Source organism: Bubalus kerabau, chromosome 6 (genome assembly GCF_029407905.1).
Source record: "Bubalus kerabau isolate K-KA32 ecotype Philippines breed swamp buffalo chromosome 6, PCC_UOA_SB_1v2, whole genome shotgun sequence".
In the NCBI taxonomy this organism is placed as follows: domain Eukaryota; kingdom Metazoa; phylum Chordata; class Mammalia; order Artiodactyla; family Bovidae; genus Bubalus; species Bubalus kerabau.
Genome location: NC_073629.1, coordinates 6,257,406 through 6,278,448, shown reverse-complemented (window position 1 = coordinate 6,278,448; position 21,043 = coordinate 6,257,406). Strand labels below are relative to the sequence as shown.

At 38.5% G+C, this 21,043-nt stretch overlaps 1 pseudogene; it reads right to left on the bottom strand.

The window, feature by feature from the left end:
- Nucleotides 1-1,554: 1,554 nt before the first annotated feature.
- The window catches only part of LOC129655856 (60S ribosomal protein L15-like), a 37,891-nt pseudogene continuing 18,402 nt past the window's right edge, over nt 1,555-21,043 (bottom strand).

Sequence of the window (21,043 nt, the reverse complement as noted above, 5' to 3'; positions counted from 1 at the left end):
GCCTAGGTTCTCTCCACCGATCCTTATCTTGGCAGATACACGCTTATGCTGCTGGGCCTCTAGACATGTACCAGGGGTGGCATTTTGCTGCCAACACGATGTTGACATGTGCAAATTCCCCTTTCTCTCTTGCATGAAACATTGGTTGCTCCATCAATTCCAGACACAAAGTAGAATAGACAGTGGTGATGAAGCCTTTTTCCTGGGAGAAGCTTCAACTGGGGGAAAGCTGGTTTCTTGTCTAGGCCAAATGAGGCTAGAAATGATCTGCTTAATCCAGCCATATAAATGCGTTCACATCTCTCAGGCTCAGGCCTGACTCAGAGGCCTAAGAGATTTCCAGCTGAGAGCTCAAATTTTCAGAAAATTGGAAATCTTTACAGGAAAAAAAAAAAATTAAGCAGAAAATGCAATTGAAAGCCTCAGTCCTGGCCTGGAGACCGGTCTTCATGGACTTCTTGTACAATATCCCTTAGATACAGGTAAAGATGAGTAGGTCCAAAAGCATTTTTGAAAACTTGACTAGTTTGTGAAGACATTTGAAAGTCTGTCTTGTCTGTCTCAATCTCTTTTTGTCCTTTTTTAAAAAAAATTAATTAATTAGACTGCATTGGGTTTTAGTTGTGGCATGCAAACAGTTGTGGCATGTGGAATCTAGTTCCCTGACCAGGGGTCAAACTCAGGCCCCCTGCATTGGGAGCATGAAATCTTAGCCACTGGATCACCAGGGAAGTCCCTCTTTTGGTCTTTTTAATTAGAAAAGTTGGGAGAGTTAGGAATGGAAGACTGGAGAGATCCCCATAAAAAGAACTTTGGAATCTCTTTGTTATGAACTGGTCACACTTCAATTAGCTTCCCTAAGGCTTTCAGAAGTGCCAAAGGAAAGGCAACAGGGCAACAAATTTGGCCACAAAAATATTTAAATGAAGTTGGGCAATGAAACTATTTAAGACTCCTGAAATAAAGGAGGAAAGAAAGAGAAAGGAGAAGTGGAACCCAAGCACGGACAACATTTTATACTGTGTATGCATTTTAGGTAATACTAGCACAGAAGTCTGTCTCTTCAAATGCACTCCCTATCTGAGTGAATCTAAACAGTGTTTTTAGGTCAAAAAATCTTGTGTGTTATTCTAAACTCCTCCTTGTTTGGCAACCCTCGCCTCCGATCAGTCACTAATTTCTGACAGATCTTACTATGACTTAAATGCATCTATTTCTCTTCATCCTCGCTTCCACCACATTAATTTGTATCATTGTTGATAAATCACTAGTCTCCTTGTCCTCTTTCCTCCTTAAATCCATCTGTAATAAATGTTGCTGGAGTAATATTCTAAAACAGGGATCTGCTGGTGACACTTCAACCTTCAAAACCTATGCACCATTTCTCACTGAGGTGACCTCACAAAAGAAGTTTTCTGAGTGCTTGAGCTCACTACCACCTCTGTCTTTTACTTACTGTAAGCATCTCTCATTTGACTTGGCTTGTGTTTGTTGCCTTTTTTTTGAATGTCCTAAACAGTTTATTAGGTAAGAATTTTATAAACATTACTTATATTAGCAGTAGCGGTGGAGCTCGGGCTGGAGAGTATTACGTTGTCTCCAGGCTGTCCAGGAAGAACCACCAGTTTTGTGCAGGGACAAGTGACCCTTTCCAACACCAGGGCTCTTTCTGCCTGGTGATGTCAGCCTATGCTTGTGGACTGGTTTGGTGATCCATGGGGTGTCAGGGTTTCTGATGACAACTTTATGGAGTGGATCAATGGGAATAACCTCGAAGATTCATACACAGAATCATCCCTAACACAGAAAGACCCCACAGGCCCCGCAGTGGCATCCAGCTTGCTCCTTGGCAATAGACTGAAGGCTTCGAGCAATTTTGAGCTGGTTGACCCCATGGTGGACAGGCTTGCATAGGTGGCACCCTTAGAAACTGGGCATTTGCAGCCACCATGGTGCACAGGAATCCAATATATGACATGACCTTGCTTGGCCTTGTATCTCAGCCTGTGTGCCTGTTGGCTGGGTGGGGTGCAGGGTCTGGGGGCAGTGCAGTGCGGGATGGAGAGCTGGCAGTACTGCCAGCAACGTATCCTGAGGGCACCATGTCCACTGCTTCTTCCTCCCTAGTTCCTGGAGGTGTCTGTAAGTGTCTATCTGAGCTCACCTGATGGCTGCCGCCACATGGAAAGGCCATCGCCCTTTAAAAATCTCTCTTGCATATGTCTTTTCTCCTGTCTTATAATGTAAGGGATCACATTTATGTTCTTTGGTGTCATCAACAGCAGCTAGTTGGCTGTTGGATGCAGTGCCATAACCCCACTAAATGGTAAATATTCATAGGGTTTGCTGAATATTTGTGTCTGTCTAATGTGCAGCAGAGTTCCTGACCCAGTTATCAAGGATACAGCTTTTTGAAACTTAAGGCACTAGCTATGATGCAGAAGAAAAGCATCTCTCCATTATGATGGTCACCAGAATGATCTGCAACCAAACTTAGTGAGGAAAAGTCCCTGTATGAGAGTGGAGATTCCAGGGTTTGCCTAGAAAATCTTGGGTTAGAGATGGTATTTCTACTTCCAAATCCTTCTGCTCAACTACACTGACTCTTTAATTTTTTTGGACATGATTAGAATTGAGGCTAGTAAATCTTCTCTAGGGCTATTGACACATTTCTCCTACCATCTTAACTAGTGAGTCAGCAAAATAGCTCTCTCTCTTGGGAAGGCAAAGTTACTCTTGGAAAGCTGGGAAAATCTCATCCCTCATTATTTTTTCCCCCATTGGTTCTTTATATTTTAGGTTTTGTCATTGAATGTGTGTAATTTATTTAGACTGACAAGTTCATTTTTTTAAATGGGAATACCTGTTATTTTAAAATTTCTGTGGATTTTGGCAGAGCCTTTTTGCCTTTTGTGATTTCTAGAAGCTCTCCTCATAGTCTTTCTTCTCTCTGCCTGTGTTTTTTGTCTGTATTTTGCAGCCTCTATACACCTCACAAACATATATGACTTTTTCTTTGCGGGGGTGGGGGGAGCGGGTATGTCTCATAGTAATAGTCTTTAAAGATACTATCCCTTTACATGATCTCCACTTAGGATCAAAAGGGAAAAAAAAATATTGGGGAGAGGAAAAATCGGCTAAAACAAGTTTACCTAAACAAAAATGCAGCCCAAATGCCTTTTCCTTTAGCTTCTATAAGAAATCTAAAACTAGAAGCTGAAAAAGGTCACAAAAGCAAAGTGTCTTCCAGGATGAGCCAGTGGGTCTTTCAGGAAGAGACACTAATTGTAATCTTCTCTAGCCAACTTCAACCTGCTTGACTGGCAGGAAGTCCAAGCTCTCTGTGACCCGAGAAGCAGCACCACGGTAAGGTTTTGTCACAAGCAGAGCTATGAGTCAGCTCTTTCTCCAGAGACTTCCTACCAAGAAGTGTTTCATTTTCAAGAGAAAGAGAAAAAATATCCCCCCTCCCTTATTCCCCCATCCTTCATGAGTAAAGTAGTTTCTAAATTTCCAGGGCTTAAAATCAGAACTAATTTGAAAAAAAAAAAATGTTTAGAGGCCTTTCAACACCTAAACACACAAGATACAGACTTTAAATTTTTTTTTTTACCCCAGAGTTTTGCCCTCTGTAATTCAAGGCGACAAGAACTGGTAGCATCTCATTCCCACTCCATCTTCCCATCCCACTTCCCACTCCAGACTCCAGAGTGAAGTTCCTGAGTCTCTAGCCACATTATATTTCCTAAAACTTATAATTCACTTAAACTAGCACTCTTTGGTATTATGGGTGACTGTATACTTCTTGTCATTTTGCGATCTTCATAGAGGACTTTGATATCTGGCTAAAGCCTTCCTGGTTACCCCAAAAGACACCTAAAATATTGGAGAGATTCAGTGTCTTTGTTGACATCACATCCAGTGCCCCAATATAATTCCTTGCCATGTTTGATTTTACTGTTCCTTACATCTGTTCCCCTTCAGCACCCCTGTAATCTTCTGTTTTCTGACCTAATCTCTGTCCTTCCTTATGTTTTTCTGTTTTACACTATACATCTTTGCTGTGCTCTAAATGTGATCTCTAATCCCTTGACTCCCCGTGTTCTCTGAGTCTGTCAGGATCCCTTCCCCTGCCTAACTTCTCCTCACTAGTAATCTGGGATAGTCACTATTCTAGGACACCATGGGATCTTTTGGTTGGGACCCTAGAAAACCCTCACCCCTTGTTCTCTTGCCTCCTTCTCTCAGGGCTGCTCAAGAACCATGCCACACTTTCCTTGTCCACTTCCCTTCCCATCTTCCAAAGAAGTTCTTTCAAGACTTCAGTTTTCCTTGTAAATTCCCTGCCTTCACAGGCAGCATTTCTTCCCAGAAGGAAATAGAGGGTGTCAGGCTTCTAACTTTGACCCATTACTGGATGCTCATACTCTGGTGAAAATAACCACTAACATTCTAAGCACTCCCAAATCTGTACTTTAATCTCAAGTTTGTTCCCTTCACTGATATTTGAGCTCATAAATCCAACTCCTCAATGAACATTTCCTGTTGACTGTTGTTCGTTTACCTTAAAAATCAACAGAACCCACACTGAATTTAATATATTCCTATTCTTAAACCTGAGATGTAATAGAAAGCTTCATTGTATAGTCATATGATTTTAAATTAAATCAGAGACGAGAACAACTAAATGATTTTAAAACTATCACAAAACAGAGCAAAAAGGACTTGTTGCTATTGTTCAGTTGCCCAGTTGTGTCTGACTTAATGATCAGTTAAATAGGCAGGGATAACCAGAAGTCTAGGATAATCTCTAGATGTAATTTAAAGTGACTTGGTTTATGTAGTTTCCTAATAGGAGAGAGAATACAAAGGAGGAATACATTTGAGTGTTTAAAAAATGAGGTCATTTCTGGAAAAGAATAATTTGAATGAATATGATATTCAGAATGCAGGTACGTAAATGAGTTTTGTTATTGTTCAGTCATGAAGTCATGTCAAACTCTCTGCAACCCTATGGACTGCAGCACATCAGGCTCCCTTGTCCTCCACTGTCTCCTCAAGTTTGCTCAAACTCATGTCCATTGAGTCAGTGATGTTATCTAACCATCCAGTCCTCTGCTGCCTCCTTCTCCTTTTGCCTTCAATATTTCCCAATATCATGGTCTTTTCCAATGAGTCAGCTCTTCACATCAGGTGGCCAAAGTTTTAGAGGTCCAACTTTAGCCTCAGTTCTTCCAATGAATGGTCAGGGTTGGTTTCCTACACTGACTGGTTTGATCTTGCAGTCCAGGTGAATCTCAACAGTCTTCTCCAGCACCACGATCCAAAAGCATTAATTCTTTGGCACCTAGTCTTTATGGTCCAGCTCTGACATCTGTACATGACTACTGAAAAAAACATAACTTTGACTATACAGACCTTTGTTTGCAAAATGATGTGTCTACTTTTTAATACGCTGTCTAGGTTTATCACAGCTTTCTTTCCAAGGAGCAAGTGTCTTTTAATTTCATGGCTGCAGTCACAGTCTACAATGATTTTTATTTAAAAGAACTCAAAGTAAAAAAAATATTTTGGAGTTATTAGTATAGCGGTGGTAGAAATTGTTGGGCAGAAAAGTGTTTTCTGGGAAAGATTGTCAGTGAGAAAAGATCAAGAGGAAAATCCTAGGGGACATCATTGTTTAAAGGTAAGTTGAAAAAGGAACCATAATATGAAACTAAGGAGAATGTAATAACATACAAGTAAGTCAGATAGTTTGAGGAAAAACAAGTGCTCAAAAGCATTGGTTGCCAAGAAGAAATTAACTATGATAAGAACTGCACCGTGACTGTTGCACTCGGCAGTTATTGACGTTAGCAAGAATCATTTCAGGTGGAAGACAGATTTTTAAGGGATAAACAGGGGATGTAAACTCAAGTGGGAGAGAGGAGCACACACATCATCATCTGTAGTGTAAAGCAGACTTATGGAGAGCTATAATATAGATATTGATGATGGGCTGTGGGAGAAGCAGGAAAAAGCACTTCCTGTGAGTTTGGAGACTGGGGAGGGTTCATGGAAAAGGTAATATTTCAGCATGATTTTTAAGGACAAGCACGGTTTTTAATCAATGTTATTAAGCATATTTTGCATATAATAAAATATTCCCACTTTAAGTTTGCAGTTCAAGGAGTTTGACAAGTATTTGTACTCATGTAACCACACCTCATTATAAAGAACATTTCCAATATCCCAGGGTATCTTGTCATGCCTGCATGCAGTCAATACTTAGCCTCAGGGAACTCCTGCTTTTCTTTCAGTCACTGTAGATTAATTTTTCCTCGTCTATAATTCCACATAAATGAGATCATAGATATGCATCCTTATGCTTAACATATTATTTTTTTGCAATTTATCCATGTGGTTGCTATTTAAGTAGTTATTGCTTTTAATGTTGAGTAGTATTCTGTTGTATGGAAATTGCAATATTATTGGCTTCTGTGGTGGCTCAGTAGTGAAGAATACACCTGCCAATGCAGGAGATGCTGATTTTATCCTTGGGTCAGGAAGATCCCCTGGAGAAAGAAATAGCAACCCACTCCAGTATTATTGCCTGGGAAATCCCATGGACAGAGGAATCTGCCAGACTACAGTCCACAGGGTCGCAAAACAGTCGGACTAAACAGTTCTATTGTATACCAACATTTTTTCATCCATTCACCTGTTGATGGGCATTTCAGTTGTTTCCAATTTACAGCTACTGTGAATAAAGCTGCTTATAAATATTCATGATCAAGTCTTTCTGTGGACAAATATTTTTACTTTTCTTGGCTATATACATAACAGAGGAATTTCCGTGTCATATGGTAAGTGTATGTGTACCTTCATAAGAAACTGATACATTATTTCATAAAGTGGTTGTAAATTTTTACATTCCAATTAGCAATATATGAGACTTCCAGTTGCTCTACCTCTTCATCAGCACTTGATATGCCAAGTTTTAAACTTTAGCCATTTATGAAGTGTGTAGTAGTATCTCATAACGGTGGTCAAGTGCTTTTTCTGCATAAGACATGATCTTGTAGTTTTCTGTAGTTTATTTTATTGTATTGTCTTTTGAATGTTGGTCTTAAACAGTGGGTTGACAAGCATATCCCTTTCTATGTTTTCTGAAATTGGTTGCATAGGCTTAATATTTATCTCTAAATTGTTTGATGAAACTCAGAATGAAGCCATCTTAACCTGGAGGTTTTTTGTTGGAGTGTTTTTAATAATAAATTTAATTTATGTAATATTCTTTAACATTAATTAATTAAATAAATTATTTACAGCAAAATTCATAGCAAAATTCTCTGAGATTTCATTGATTCTTGCTTAACCCAATATTTACCATGTTGGTTGCACAATGATAATTTTCCAAATTCAGTACTCCCTATACAATTACATTAGCCCTTAGGATCTTAGTATGAATAAGAGATGAGTCCTCACCCTGGGTCATTTCTCCAATGATCTTTTGATTGAAAGAAGCTCAACCTGTAGAAGGCTTATAGTGAAGGGACCCTCACTAAGTACTTCCTGAGTTCAGGAACATGCAAAACTGTTCTATAATCTTAAAACTTGAGTGGCAGGTTCACCAGATATAATTTTCTTGGTTCACACGTTTTCCCCCCTTAAGTTCCTTGAAAATACTGCTCCATTATTATCCTGCTTTTTATGTTGCTTTTTGAGAAATCTGATAATCTAATTCTCTTGCCTCTATAATTTATTTCATCTTTTCTTTCCTGAGCCCTTGAATATTTTTACTTTATGTCTCAGAGTTCATCTTTCTATGCCAATTTTCTATGGAACATGCTGATCCCTCTCAGTGTGTGAGTTCTTATTTTATTCTGGAGAGTCTGAAAGTCTTTTTTTATATATTATAGTTTAATTTTTAATATAAATTTATTTATTTAATTGGAAGCTAATTACTTTACAATATTGTATTGGTTTTGCCATACATTGACATGAATCCACCACGGGTGTACATGTGTTCCCCATCCTGAACCCTCCTCCCACCTCTCTCTCCATCCCATCTCTATAGGTCATCCCAGTGCACCAGCCCCAAGCACTCTGTATCATGCATTGAACCTGGACTGGCGATTCATTTCATATATGATAATATACATGTTTCAATGCCATTCTCCCAAATCATCCCACCCTTGCCCTCTCCCACAGAGTCCAAAAGACAATTCTATACATCTATGTCTCTTTTGCTGTCTCATGTACAGGGCTATAGTTACCATCTTTCTAAATTCCATATATATGCATTAGTATACTGTATTGGTGTTTCTCTTTCTGGCTTACTTCACTCTGTATAATAGGTTACAGTTTCATCCACCTCATTAGAACTGATTCAAATGTATTCTTTTTAATGGCCGAGTAATGTTCTATTGTGTATATGTACCACCGCTTTCTTATCCATTCGTCTGCTGATGGACATCTAGGTTGCTTCCATGTCCTGGCTATTATAATCAGTGCTGCGATGAACATTGGGGTACATGTGTCTCTTTCCCTTCTGGTTTCCTTGGTGTGTATGCCTAGCAGTGGGTTTGTTGGGTCATATGGAAGTTCTATTTCCAGTTTTTTTAAGGAATGTCCACACTGTTCTCCATAGTGGCTGTATTAGTTTGCATTCTCACCAAGAGTGTAAGAGGGTTCCCTTTTCTCCACACCCTCTCCAGCATTTATTGCTTGTGACTTTTGGATCACAGCCATTCTGACTGGTGTGAAATGGTACCTCATTGTGGTTTTGATTTGCATTTCTCTGATAATGAGGGATGTTAAGCATCTTTTCACGTGTTTGTTAACCATCTGTATGTCTTCTTTGGAGAAATGTCTGTTTAGTTCTTTGGCCCATTTTTTGATTGGGTCATTTATTTTTCTGGAATTGATCTGCAGGAGTTGCTTGTATATTTTTGAGATTAATTCTTTGTCCATTGCTTCATTTGCTATTATTTTCTCCCATTCTGAAGGCTATCTTTTCACCTTGCTTATAATTTCCTTTTTTGTTCACAAGCTTTTAATTTTAATTGGGTCCCATTTGTTTAATTTTCCTTTTATTTCCAATATTCTGGAAGGTGGGTCATAGAGGATCCTGCTGTGATGTATGTTGCAGAGTGTTTTGCCTATGTTCTCCTCTAGGAGCTTTATAGTTTCTGGTCTTATGTTTAGATCTTTAATCCATTTTGAGTTTATTTTTGTGTATGGTGTTAGAAAGTGTTCTAGTTTCATTCTTTTACAAGTGGTTGACCAGTTTTCCCAGCACCACTTGATAAAGGGGTTGTCTTTTCTCCATTATATATTCTTGCCCCCTTTGTCAAAGATAAGGTGTCCATAGGTGCATGGATTTATCTCTGGGCTTTCTGTTTTGTTCCATTGATCTATATTTCTGTCTTTGTGCCAGTACCATACTGTCTTGATGACTGTGGCTTTGTAGTAGAGCCTGAAGTCAGGCAGGTTGATTCCTCCAGTTCCATTCTTCTTTTTCAAGATTGCTTTGGCTATTCAAGGTTTTTTTTTTTTTTTGTATTTCCATACAAATTGTGAAATTATTTGTTCTAGCTCTGTGAAAAATACCATTGGCAGCTTGATAGGGATTGCATTGAATCTATAGATTGCTTTGGGTAGTATACTCATTTTCACTATATTGATTCTTCCAATCCATGAACATGGTATATTTCTCCATCTATTTGTGTTCTTTCTGATTTCTTTCACCAGTGTTTTATAGTTTTCTATATATAGGTCCTTTGTTTCTTTAGGTATATATATTCCTAAGTGTTTTATTCTTTTCATTGCAATGGTGAATGGCATTGTTTCCTTAATTTCTCTATTTTCTCATTATTAGTGTATAGAAATGCAAGGGATTTCTGTGTGTTGATTTTATATCCTGCAACTTTACTATATTCATTGATTAGCTCTAGTAATTTTCTGGTGGAGTCTTTAGGATTTTCTATGTAGAGGATCATGTCATCTGCAAGCAGTGAGAGTTTTACTTCTTCTTTTCCAATCTAGATTCCTTTTATTTCTTTTTCTGCTCTGATTGCTGTGGCCAAAACTTCCAAAACTATGTTGGATAGTAGTGGTGAGAGTGGGCACCCTTGTCTTGTTCCTGACTTTAGAGGAAACACTTTCAATTTTTCACCATTGAGTATAATGTTTGCTGTGGGTTTGTCATATATAGCTTTTATTATGCTTAGGTATGTTCCTTCTATTCCTGCTTTTTAGAGGGTTTTTTTTTTTTATCATAAATGGATGTTGAATTTTGTCAAAGGCTTTCTCTGCATCTATTGAGATAATCATATGGTTTTTATTTTTCAATTTGTTAATGTGGTATATTACATTGATTGATTTGTGGATATTGAAGGATCCTTGCATCCCTGGGATAAAGCCCACTTGGTCATGGTGTATGATCTTTTTAATGTGTTGTTGGATTCTGTTTGCTAGAATTTTGTTAAGGATTTTTGCATCTATGTTCATCAGTGATATTGGCCTGTAGTTTTCTTTTTTCTTTTTTTTCTTTTTGTGATATCTTTGTCTGGTTTTGGTATTAGGGTGATGGTGGCTGCATAGAATGAGTTTGGAAGTTTACCTTCCTCTGCAATTTTCTGGAAAAGTTTGAGTAGGATAGGTGTTAGCTCTTCTCTAAATTTTTTGTTGAGTTTAGCGGTGAAGCTGTCTGGTCCTGGGCTTTTGTTTGCTGGAAGATTTCTGATTACAGTTTCAATTTCTGTGCTTGTGATGGGTCTGTTAAGATTTTCTATTTCTTCCTGGTTCAGTTTTGGAAAGTTGTACCTTTCTAAGAATTTGTCCATTTCTTCCAATTTGTCCATTTTATTGGCATATAGTTGCTTATAGTAGTCTCTTATGATCCTTCGTATTTCTGTGTTGTCTGTTGTGATCTCTCCATTTTCATTTCTAATTTTATTGATTTGATTTTTATCCCTTTGTTTCTTAATGAGTCTGGCTAATGATTTGTCAATTTTATTTATCTTCTCAACGAACCAGCTTTTGGCTTTGTTGATTTTTGCTATGGTCTCTTGTTTCTTTTGCATTTATTTCTGCCCTAAATTTTTAAGATTTCTTTCCTTCTACTAACACTGGGGTTCTTCATTTCTTCCTTTTCTAGCTGCTTTAGGTGTAGAGTTAGGTCATTTATTTGACTTTTTTTTCTTGTTTCTTGAGGTATGCCTGTATTGCTATGAACCTTCCCCTTAGCACTGCTTTTACAGTGTCCTACAGATTTTGAGTTGCTGTGTTTTCATTTTCATTCGTTTCTATGCATATTTTGATTTTTTTTGATTTCTTCTGTGATTTGTTGGTTATTCAGCAGCGTGTTGTTCAGCCTCCATATGTTGGAATTTTTAATAGATTTTCTTCTGTTCAGTTCAGTCCAGTCGCTCAGTTGTGTCCGACTCTTTGTGACCCCATGAATCACAGCACACCAGGCCTCCCTGTCCATCACCAACTCCTGGAGTTCTCTCAGACTCACGTCCATCGAGTCAGTGATGCCATCCAGCCATCTCATCCTCTGTCGTCCCCTTCTCCTCCTGCCCCCAATCCCTCCCAGCATCAGAGTCTTTTCCAATGAGTCAACTCTTTGCATGAGGTGGCCAAAGTACTGGAGTTTCAGCTTTAGCATCATTCCTTCCAAAGAAATCCCAGGGCTGATCTCCTTCAGAATGGACTGGTTGGATCTCCTTGCAGTCCAAGGGACTCTCAAGAGTCCAGTTGAGATCTAATCTTACTGCATTGTGGTCAGACAAGATCCTTGGAATGATTTCAATTTTTTTTTGAATTTACAAAGGCTAGATTTATGGCCCAGGATGTGATCTATCCTAGAGAAGGTTCCATGTGCACTTGAGAAAAATGTGAAATTCATTGTTTTGGTGTGAAATGTCCTATAGATATCAATTAGATCCAACTGGTCTCTTGTATCATTTAAAGTTTGTGTTTCCTTGTTAATTTTCTGTTTAGTTGATCTATCCATAGGTGTGAGTGGGGTATTAAAGTCTCCCATTATTACTGTGTTATTGTTAATTTCCCCTTTCATACTCGTTAGCATTTGTCTTACATATTGTGGTGCTCCTATATTGGGTGCATATATATTTATTATTGTTATGTCTTCTTCTTGGATTGATCCTTTGATCATTACGTAGTGTCCTTCTTTGTCTCTTTTCACGATCTTTGTTTTAAAGTCTATTTTATCTGATATGAGTATTGCTATTCCTGCTTTCTTTTGGTCTCTTTTTGCTTGGAATATATTTTTCCAGCCCTTCACTTTCAGTCTGTATGTGTCCCCTGTTTTGAGGTGGGTCTCTTATAGACAACATATATAGGGGTCTTGTTTTTGTATCCATTCAGCCAGTCTTTGTCTTTTGGTTGGGGCATTCAATCCATTTCCATTTAAGGTAATTATTGATAAGTATGATCCTGTTGCCATTTACTTTATTGTTTTGGGTTCGAGTTTATACACCTTTTCTGTGTTTCCTGTCTAGAGAAGATCCTTTAGCATTAGTTTGAGAGCTGGTTTGGTGGTGCTGAATTCTCTCATCTTTTGCTTGTCTGTAAAGCTTTTGATTTCTCCTTCATATTTGAATGAGATCCTTGTTGGGTACAGTAATCTGGGCTGTAGGTTATTTTCTTTCATCACTTTAAGTATGCCCTTACATTCCCTCCTGGCCTGAGGAATTTCTATTGAAAGATCAGCTGTTATCCTTATGGGAATCCCCTTGTGTGTTATTTGTTGTTTTTCCCTTGCTGCTTTTAATATTTGTTCTTTGTGTTTGATCTTTGTTAATTTGATTAATATGTGTCTTGGGGTGTTTCGCCTTGGGTTTATCCTGTTTGGGACTCTCTGGGTTTCTTGGACTTGGGTGATTATTTCCTTCCCCATTTTAGAGAAGTTTTCCACTATTATCTCCTCAAGTATTTTCTCATGGTCTTTCTTTTGGTCTTCTTCTTTTGGGACTCCTATGATTCGAATGTTGGGGCATTTGACATTGTCTCAGAGGTCTCTGAGATTGTCCTAATTTCTTTTAATTCATTTTTCTTTTTTTTCTCTGATTCATTTATTTCTACCATTCTATTTTCTGCCTGACTTATACTATCTTCTGCCTTCATTATTCTACTGTTGGTTCCCTCCAGGGTGTTTTTGATCTCATTTATTGCATTATTCAATATATATTGACTCTTTTTTTCCTTCTTCTAGGTCCTTGTTAAACCTTTCTTGCATCTTCTCAATCCTTGTCTCCAAGCTATTTATCTGTAACTCCATTTTGTTTTCAAGATTTTGGATCATTTTTACTATCATTATTCAGAATTCTTTATCAGGTAGATTCTCTATCTCCTCCTCTTTTGTTTGGTTTGGTGGGCGTTTATCCTGTTCCTTTACCTGCTGGGTACTTCTCTGCCTTTTCATCTTGTTTAGATTGCTGTGTTTGATGTGACCTTTCTGTATTCTGGCAGTTTGTGGTTCCTCTTTATTGTGGAGGTTCCTCGCTATGGGTGGGGTTGTAAAGGTTTCCTGGTTAGGGAAGCTTGTGTCAGTGTTCTGGTGGGTGGAGCTGGATTTCTTCTCTCTGGAATGAAATGAAGTGTCCAGTAATGAGTTTTTAGATGTCAGTGGGTTTTGTGTGACTTTGGGCAGCCTGTATATTGAATCTCAGGGCTATGTTCTGTATTGCTGGAAAAACTGCGTGGTATGTCTTTCTCTGGAACTTGTTGGCCCTTGGGTGGTGCTTGGCTTCAGTGTAGGTATGGAGGTGTTTGATGAGCTCCTATTGATTAATGTTCCCTGGAGTCAGGAGTTCTCTGGTTTTCTCAGGATTTGGACTTAAGCCTCCTGCCTCTGGTTTTCAGTCTTATTCTTACAGTAGCCTCAAGACTTCTCCATCTATACAGCACTGATGATAAAGCATCTAGGTTAAAGATGAAAAGCTTCTCCACAGTGAGGGACACCCAGAGAGGTTCACAGAGTTACATGGAGAAGAGAAGACAAGAGGGAGGAGGGAGCTAGAGGTGACCAAGAGGAGAAGAGGGGGAATCAAAAGGGGCGAGAGCAAGCTAGCCAGTAATCATTTCCCTATGTGTTCTCCATTGTGTGGACCCCTCAGAGATGTCCACAGAGTTACACAGAGAAGAGAAGAGGGAGGAAGGAGACAGAGGTGGCCAGGAGGATAAAGGGGGGAATCAAAAGGAGAGACACAGATCCAGCCAGTAATCAGTTCCCTAAGTGTTCTCCACAGCCTGGAACACACAAAGGGATTCACAGAGTTGGGTAGAGAAGAGAAGGGGGAGGGAGGAGATAGAGGCGACCTGGTGGATAAAAAGGTGAATCCAAAGGGGAGAGAGCAGTCAAGCCAGTAATCTCGCTCCCAAGCAAAAATGGGTACTTAAGATTGGGTTCTTAAAGGTACAGAATTGATAACAAATACCAGAAAGCAAAGTTTAAAAATCTAGAGTAGAGGTTGGATTCTCAAAAATACAATATTAAAGAAAAAAACAGTCACAAAAATTATAAAATATATATATGAAGTTTGCTTTAAAAAATAAGGTCTTTTTTTTTTGGCAAAGCAATAGTAGGTAATAAAAATGAAAATTAAAGGAGTAATAGAGGACTTAAAAATAAAAAAATTAATTAAAAAAATTATAGTAAAAATATATCTAGGACTTTCTCTGGTGTTGTTTTGGACAGTGTGGGGTCAGTTCACTTTCAGATAGTTCCTTGATCTGGCTTATACTTCTCAAGATCTATAGGCCCCTTCCTATGTAGTTGGTGCTAACTACAGAATTTTAACCTATTGCACCTGTGACTTCCAAGGCAGTTCCCTCTTTTTGTTTTGGCTTCTTCTGTTTGCCGGTCTCTTCCGTGTCTAATTTCTGCCCTGACACAAGAGGGCGGTGGTGGACACTTTTTTAGGCTCACTTGTTCAGTCGTGCAAGTGAAGGGGGAACACTGCAAACAAATAACACTGGCGTGTGCTCGCAGTGTCTCGACCACACTGGGTTTACCCCTGCTCACAGCATCTGTGCTTTCCCTGTCTACACTGTTCAAGCTCTAGGTTGCTCTGCTCGGAACTGTCTGAGGCATGCCCTGGGTTGTATGCATTTCCCAGGTCTAAGCCACTCAGGTTCAGGTGCTCGGGTACTCCACAAAGGTGCAGAGTCAGTTGGGCCTGCGTTTTATGCCCTTCCCAGGTCCGAGGAGCTCAGGTGACCAGGTGCTTGGTGAGCATGGTCACTGTGACTTATCACCTCCCCCGTCCCTGCTGCTAGGTGTTCTGGGTGTACAACTGGCACACTTTTTCAGGTGTGCTGTGTGTCTCTTCTGGGGAGCTGATCTCTGGCTGCGATCCTCCTGGCGGATGTTGACCATCCAGAATCCCAAGAAGTCTTGGTTAGCAACAAATCCTGCTTACAGTTTGGTAGAGGATGCCTCTCTGGGGCCGCGATTGCCCCCTTCCGGCTATGGCTGCCTTTGCCTGCCTGTCTCCAGCGGGGGATGGGCCGGTCCGCAGCCGGCTAGCTGGGCTCAGCCCTTTGTTCTGTGAGCAGGCCTGGTGGTGTCTTAGGTTAGGGCTTTTTGCGTGGTAGCTATCCCACAGTCTGGTTTGCTATCTCAAATTAGTTCCCTCAGATTGGCCTCGGGGCATTTAGGCCCATTGCTTACTCTAAGCAATGCAGCCAGTGCCTCCCTGCCCAGCCCCCTCTTGCTAGTGGCGGATGCAGGCGTCTGCACTGCTTCTCCAGTGGGAGTTACTGATGGGCTCGTAATCTGTGGGTTTAATTATTTATTTATTTTTCCTCCCGATTATGTTGCCCTCTGAGGTTCCAAGGCTGGCCACAGACTCGCCAGTGACAGTGTTTCCTGGTGTTTGGAAACTTCTCTCTTTTTTAAGACTCCCTTCCCGGGACAAATCTCCATCCCTCCCTCTTTTGTCTCTCTTTTTATCTTTTATATTTTTTCCTTTCTCCCTTCAAAGACAATGGGCTGCTTTTCTGGGTGCCTGATGTCCTCTGCCAGTATTCAGAAGCTGTTTTGTGGAATTTACTCAGCATTCAAATGTTCTTTTGATGAATTTGTGGGGGAGAAAGTGTTCTCCCCATCCTATTCCTCCGCCATCTTAGGACCACCCCCTATATTATAGTTTAAATTTTTATTATTTTACATTAATTTGATGTTTTTCTTCAGGGGCTGAGTTATGTGAAAAAAATTTTTTTTTCTGTTTTCTATTTTAATCTCTTTACTGTTTTTCATTTTTCTTTGCAATTTTATTCTCTTGTTTCTTTACTGATTATTTTCAATACTGTTTATTAAATTTGTATTAAAATCTGTTCTACCTGGACATGCAGTAATTTAGTCTTCTTTTTTGATATGATTTTTTGTCTTTTGCTACTTCTTTCACCAGGAAAATTAACTCTAATTTTATTTTTATACTATTTTTTTCCATTTTATTTTTAATTTCTGTATTTTTTATTTAAGGGGTTTCTTTGTATCCTCATGTGCTTGTTTAAAATGCTATGTTTTGTTTTCTTCATCTTTGTGGTTTATTTTTTCAAAGGCTTATCAGTAGAAAAATCTTTTATTTACAAATTCTGATATTTTGCAGTAGTTTTGTGTGGATGTAGTTCGGTTTTTCTCCACTCTTACTCATTTTACAGATAGGCTTCTGAGTTTAATAACACCGTATACTGGCTTTTTGGGCTGCCTCTTCTCATAGGCTGTTTTTCTTTATTATTTATATATAGCAATTTGATTATGATGTCCTTGGTGTAACTTTCTGTATGTTTATTCAGCTTGGAGCTTGTTGAGAGTCATGGATCAATGCATTTGTGATTGTCATCAAATTAGACAATTTTCAGCTACTATTTTTTTTCCAAATATGTTTTCTATTTTCCTCCTTTCTGGGGTTAAAATTTATACTCATTTCCCCACAAACCACTGAATCACATCACTGATTATTTTGTGCTTCCATCTTTTTTCTATGTTTCACTTGGATATTTTATATTACTATGACTTTAAATCTAGTGATCTTCCCTTCTTCAGTGTCTAATCTGTTTCAAATCCCAACTATGTAATTTTCAGTTCAGACACATTTTCATCTTTAGAAATTCTATTTTTTAAAATATCGTTAATTTCTTTTTACATTGTCTATGTGTTTATTTTAACTTTTGAGCATATTTTAATATTAAGATAACTTAAAAAAAACTTATTTATTTTTTAAAATTTCCTTTCTGAGTATGCTTGTATTGAATGATCTTTTTCTCCTGATTAAAAGAAACATTTTCTTGCTTTTTCATATCAGTAACTTTTATTTAATGCTGACATTTTAAATATTGCATAATTCTTTGCTGGATTCTGTTGTATTCTTTTAAATAGTGTTGGGATTTGTTCTATCAAGCAGTGATCCTTGTGGATCAGGTAATTCTTCTGGAGTACATTTTTAAATTTTTGTTGGGGCTGCACAGTAGCCTTTACTCTTCACACTAGTAACCTATGGACCTCATAGTGTTCTAGTGAGTGTCCGTGTATTTGACACAGTTTTTCCTCTCTGGCTGGTAGGAATCTAAAAGATTTACATTCTTGTGTGAAGCTTTGAGAATTGTTTGGCTTATAGTTCCTCATAAGTTGTACTTTTTCTGGGCATGACCTGGAAAGTTTACTTATAGATGCAGAAATTGGCAATAAGCCAAAGACCTTAGGGAGCTATGCAAATTTCTGGAGAACCTTCACTATATAATTCCCTCTTCTTTGGCACTCTGACCTACAAAGTCTAGCCACATTGGTATTTCTGAAATCTACTCTGTCTCCTCAGTTCTCTGACTGCCATCCCTTCTTGCTACATTATACAGTCCAGAAATGTCTTTCTGGTAGAAATCCGGGGTAACTATAGAGTTCACTTAAGTTTTTTTCCCTTCTCTTAAGAATCACAGCCCTCTGCTGCCTTTTTTCATTGCCTGAAAATAATCGTTTCATATATCTTTCATTTTTCTAGTTGTTTATTGTGGGAGGTAATGTCCCATAGAAATTACTTTTTTATTGGTAGATGTAGAAGTGAAGTATGATGTTTTAAGCATTGGAAATGGAGTGAATGAGCAATCCAGGAAAAACCAAATCATAAGTAAAGGCAGTGAGGGGCATAATTCTGTATTCAAAAAATAATGAAGTGTTTGGGTCACTGGAGAGGACTAATTGAAGAGGGGAAAAGAATTAGAGATACGGTCTAAATAGACTGATTCACTGTAACATTCAAATATTTCTCTAGGTTCTGTTGTGAGGGAACTTTTCATATATAGCACCAGTCTCATATCAGTTGACCACAAAATATAGAAATTAACTAGATGACCTAACCACATGAGACCTTTATAGGCAAAGAGTTTTCTCTGAGTGTTTGCAGAAGAAGAAATCTGAGAGATAAAAATTATGAAAAGGATTTCCCATGAGGGAGGTTCTCTGTTGCTAGTTTTATAATGGAGGTGGACATGGGCAAGGAACAGTTCTTAGAACTAAGATCTGTTCCTGGTTGACACCAACAAAAGTATGGGGACCTCAGTCCTATAACTACAAAAATAAGACTCATTCTCAGCTGCTGACATCTATTTTAACCTTAGCTTGCAACCCAGCCATGTTCTGCCAAACTTTGACCTACAGAATTATGGAATGTGTTATTTTAAGCTGTTAAATTTGTAGTGATTTTTAAATATAGCAATAGAAAAACAACACAGAGGCTAGTAAGATGTTTTATAGTGTAGTTTATCAAGATTAATTGTAAAAGCCTTGATTTTAGAGATTTAATTGCATTAACACTACTTGCTAAAGATTTTTTTTTTTTGTCTTGAAAGTTTGCTCACAAGGAGATGAACACTTTTCATCCCATCCATTGGAATATTAGGTATGTATATCAATATGAATAGGAAAAAGGGAGAAATTTACTAGGATTGGACCAGGAGAGATGTATACTTGGCTCTTGTCCTTTAGATCAGTATACCCCACTTCTCCAACATACTTGTCGTCATCTAAAGATTTGCCACAGCTGATGTTTATGACATTCGTTTAGTACCAGCTTTGTCTCACTCCCTACTTTGATGATGCTTGCTCAGTTTGCAAGCAGGATACACATGCATCCTTCACCCTCTTTGATCCTTGTCCTCTAACTCCTAAGACTTGGTATCTGAATGTGTTTTTTTCTTGTAAATGTATTTTTTTTAATAGGCTTGGTCACTGGTCCATTTCTTTGATTCATCATTACCTCTAATTTGAAATATTAAACATAGTGCAATCCTTACAACACACATACCTGGTACCCATTCAGCCAGCCTTGTCTCTCTGGTAATGATGTGACTCATACAGTATATATAAAATCCTGAGTTCTGGGCATCCTTCTTTTCCATTCAGGAAATAGAGGTAAAATTTCCAGGAGACATCAAGGGGAGAGATCACAGAGTGCTATATACAGGTGATCATGAGGTATATCCAATGAAACACGAGGAGAAAATTAGTCTGTGCAATAAATATGGCAACTGCTTCTCAGGTGGCGCTAGTGGTGAAGAACTGGCCTACCAATGCAGGAGACATAAGAGATGTGGATTCGATCCCTGGGTGGGGAAGATTCCCCTGGAGGAGGGCATGGCAACCCACTCCAGTATTCTTGCCTGGAGAATCCCATGGACAGAGGAGCCTGGCAGGCTACAGTCCATGGGGTTGCAGAGTTGGACATGACTGAAACGACTTAGCATGCTCAGTTTTGTTTACATCTTTATATCTGTTGCTATTGCTGTACATGAAACTCTATCACACCCATCCCCAAAATTGGGTACTCATTATTGATTTTTCCCAACTGCTAATCTTTATTCTGTTGCTGAAACGACATCCTTTCTCTTCTGTGACTGGAGAAATAGTACTGATCCTTCAGTGTTTCTCTACTAAGCTGCAGATTCACGGGAGCTGGTTGTGATTGGGTTTGGTCATATATGAATCCTGACCAAAGAGCTCTCCTCTTCTAGCTTTGAGAAAGATGAACATGGAGAATTTAGTAAAGGAAGAAACTTTTCTTTACTAAACTTTCCCCTTCCCAACAAACCAGAGAATGACATCAAATCTGCTAATCAATATTATGACAGATGACCTGCCATGTCCCCCTCACAGTGCCTTGAGTTTTAGTAGTGCAGAAGAAGATCAAGAATTTCTATATACATGGGATCATTAAGATGGGGTAGGAGTGCTAAGAAGACATGGATTTGCATGGAAAGAGAGCTGATTTGCCTAGAAAGCATGCTTAACGCTTAGATTAAGTAATATTTAGTTTAGGTTTTGTAGTTACTGATGAATAGCGTAAGGTAGGAGAGGTATAAACCTTTTTGCTAGCCCTGAGATACTCTTTGTGGCTACTACTGAAGTGATTTTACAATAACAGAGTTGAAAAGAGAGTTTGATTAATCTCATCCTGGGCAGTCAAATGTGCTTACCTAGGCACTTCCTATAAGTTACAGGAATCAATAAACAATCTACCTTGAGCAAAAATTAGACTTGAAGTCTTAAGTGATCTTATGTGATTCAAAACATAGGGAGGGCAAAAATGCAGTATTATTCATACCTCATATAATTGTCCATAGCTCGTATACCAGAAATGAGATATACAAAAATCTATTTCCCATTTGAACTCAAAGGGAGTCTCAGAGTCAAGAAAGACCAAGTACACTTTTTTTTTTCTTTTTTGAACTTAATGCAAGGAGGATTGTGCATGTGTAAATGAAAGCAAAGTTTGGTTCTGAATACAGACTTTTCTATTTGACTTATTCTTGGAAGCAGGCACTCTGCATTATGCAGTATATTTTTCCTGATATCATAACTCTAAAGTCACTGAGCACATATAATTAAAACCTCTCTCTCTTAAAGCATAGCCAAAAACTGTGCATTAACAGTACATAAGAGGAATTCCAGTCTAAAAGAAGTTTATGTTATTTTCTTTTATCTAAAAGTTCTTAAGAAAATGAGAACAAGATGCTATACTAAGTGTTCAGGAATCTT